Consider the following 3,183-nt stretch of genomic DNA (forward strand, 5'->3'; position numbering starts at 1 on the left):
GGCTGCACCAGGTGCTTGTGGTATTGCCTCAAAGAATGTAGTGTTAATAGTTTAGGATCACTAAGTTGCTGATTTAATTTGTTCTATCCAGCAGGGAAGTGATGGTGCACAACGACGAGCTTCCTAGACAAGAAGATCTCCGTACTCTTTCCGATGGTGCAAAATCAAGGTGTACTCACTGACCTGTTCTGACTACTGATGGACATTATTCAACACATGTCTTTGAACTGAAAAATAATATAGTTATTAAATGTTTGTTCAGTTGAGAGATGCCAATAGAATACCAGTTTGGTTTTTTCTATTTAAGTTCTTTATATAAAATTTTCTTCATAATATGCTTGAAACAGTACTGCTTTCAGTACATATTTTTTAGCTATTAATGATAATTAGGTCCAACTTTTACTTTCATTTGGAGCAGGTTCACTTTCGCCTTATTATTGCTCCACATACTGATACAAATGTCGGAGATTGCTCTTTTCTGGACACCTGCCGCCACACTGAGGTTGGCCATAGAAGCATAAACCCATTATGTTAATCTCTTCCTGTGCACCTATTTTTATCTTACACACACTTGTCAGAAACCATTTTTTGGTTCAATCTTCCCTGATGTATAGATATCAATGCATGCCCTTGAACCTGTTTGAGGTTTGATTTTAGATACTAAAACACATCCCTTCTGCATTTTGTTAATCTCTTCCGTAATTTTCCTAATTACCTGTTCATCTAGATCTGGAGTGGACTGAAGTTTCAGTATCTATGAGAGATGCAAGAACCTTTTCTCCTTCTCAAGGTATGACTTCTTACCTTTGGCTTACCTTTTTTGTATCCAAAAGTTTATAATGAATAATTTCCTTTTATGCTTTCTCCTGTATATTACAATACCATTCTATGTCCAGTATGCTCAAAGATCATCTGATATGTGTTGAGCAAGTAGGTACTATGTTGGTTCTGTCTGAAAGTTACTTTGTGTTCTATTTATTGTGATACTATCCAGTGCCCTACCAATTTATATTCTCTGATTTGTCTGTCCATACCTTTTGATTTTTATTCTTTTTCATTGTCTTATGATTTAGGAAGCATTGAGCAGTTGCATTGCAAATACAAGGATCACCATCAGTCCAACAGAGAGGTAGCAACAAGAGGTTGAGGTTATCACTTGAGGGCAAGAAATCCTATCGTATCCTTCCAAACACGGAGGAGCATTCCTTACTTTTAGCAGATCAAATAATTCGATGATGGTTTGCTTTCTTACTGTTATCTGTTGAAATGCATGTTATCTGTTGAAGAGCATGGTAAGGATGAAAAGCCTACCAAATGTTTATTCCAAATCTAAAATGCATATACTTAGCTCCGTGTTTTGTATGCATAATCAGGGGCGATAAGCCCTGCATTTGGCCTTAATATGATGAAATAAATAACTTGTCATTGTTATGCATATTAGCTAGGCTCTATGTGGGTATGTCATATCATCAATCTGTCCCCATTGATTATGCGTGTACTTTTCTCTTGTATTAGCCTGATGTAGAAAATAACTGAATTTTGTTTCTGTTCTTGCATCGCAAAACCAACTTGGGTGAAACTGCTATTGCCAAATAGATTGTTCTGATTATAAGGAGCCTTTTTCAAATATCGAGATGATGTATTTGCAAACCTTAATGCAAAATGTTTAGTCAGTCTCAGCTCTACTTTCCAGGTATGCCACATCCAGATTACTCTTATCTTTTGTTTTTCTTTTCTTGGGAGTATAATTTACTTCCTATTTTCTTCCTGTTTCTCTAACTACCCCCACTAAAATTTGTAGTAGTTAGGATGCTAAAGGGTAACAACGAAGGTATCCACTCAAGGATCGAGCAAATGCAGTTCCAATGCCTGGGGATTTTAACTGTCCATGAAATATTTCTCCTCTTAAAAGTGCAATTTAAAAAACTAATATATAAAAGCACGGAAATATTAGACATAACAATTCTGATTTATTATATTTAGGTGGGCGTATCGTGCACCATACACCTGGGTCAGAAATTGCATTTCTGTCATTCAAACTTCAGAGAATGATTGATCTGCTTATCCGTTGATGTTCTTGTGAAATTGTATCCTTATGAATATTTCCAGCCCGTGGGAACATGGTAAATGATAAAGCCAAAAAAATAGCCTTGATGAAAATAACTGACAGTGGTTCTGAAATTTTACTTTAGCGTCTTTCTAAACTCACAACACTGAACTTGGTATGTCTATATAATATGCAAAAACTTTAGTTTGCAGAATGTCAGATTTCAGACTTTTGGTTAGGATGCTACATGAGATTATATGTAGAGACACCGGCTTATATTATACAGATTTCTTTTATTATTTGTTGATGTTTATGTACTGTAAATGTAAGTCATGGGCATCCCAAAGAAACTTGTTCTGACCATTGGCATTTTCATGGACCACCGTCAGAAGAACATGTAACTGGAGGTTATGCAGTCTAATGTCGACAGGCGCGAGATACAACGACAACCTGGCAAGCTTTATCTTCCTAAGGTGTGCTTGCAACTATTGAATTTGTTTATTTTTCTTCGTGTTTACACCTCTTTTGCTTCAAGGATGGTGATTTGATCCTAACACGGCCTTGCTACAGCCATCCAGAGGTCCAGGGCCACTACATGCCCATCACTCGCGGCGGCGAGAAGCACATGCATACGGCAAGCTCCGTGTCGAGATGTTTAACCAACACCTGTTGGGAGCCCGGATGAAGAAGGCTGTCGACGCGGAGAAAGAGGATAAGTGATGAGATGTTTATGGCAGCTAATGGATGATGTTATCTTAGTTTCTGGATTTTTGTTTCGGCTGACTCAGAAACCTTGTTTGATTTTTGAAGATAGCTTTTTAGAACTACAAATATTTGATACAATGTGTTTTAGTATAGACGTGCGTTGCACGTGCAAGCTTACTAGTTAGTTACAAAATAACCAATATAGAAGCCTCAAAAAATTACGAGCAGCTTATTTATTAAACTAGTCAATATGTACATGCAATGCACGTTAATTTTAAAGTACGTTAAATGCATGCGGATATTAAGTAGAATATTATTTGCGTGTTATTATGTGATTAGCACTATATTTGGCATGAAATTCACTGCACGCTAAACGTGTTGAGCGCTCGACATTGAAACAATCTAGTCGTTGGATTGATATGATTTGATGG

The 3,183-nt window shown here is 36.9% G+C and overlaps 1 long non-coding RNA gene across 1 annotated transcript; it reads left to right on the top strand.

Moving 5' to 3' along the window:
• Positions 1-288: 288 nt before the first annotated feature.
• On the top strand, positions 289-2,931 carry LOC125549248 (uncharacterized). Its single transcript, XR_015599934.1, has 4 exons — positions 289-790; positions 1,074-1,693; positions 2,437-2,520; positions 2,618-2,931. It is a non-coding gene; the product is annotated as an uncharacterized LOC125549248 (long non-coding RNA).
• Positions 2,932-3,183: the final 252 nt, after the last annotated feature.

Source organism: Triticum urartu, chromosome 3A (assembly GCF_056163025.1).
Source record: "Triticum urartu cultivar PI428250 chromosome 3A, HENAU_Tu73, whole genome shotgun sequence".
Lineage (NCBI taxonomy): Eukaryota > Viridiplantae > Streptophyta > Magnoliopsida > Poales > Poaceae > Triticum > Triticum urartu.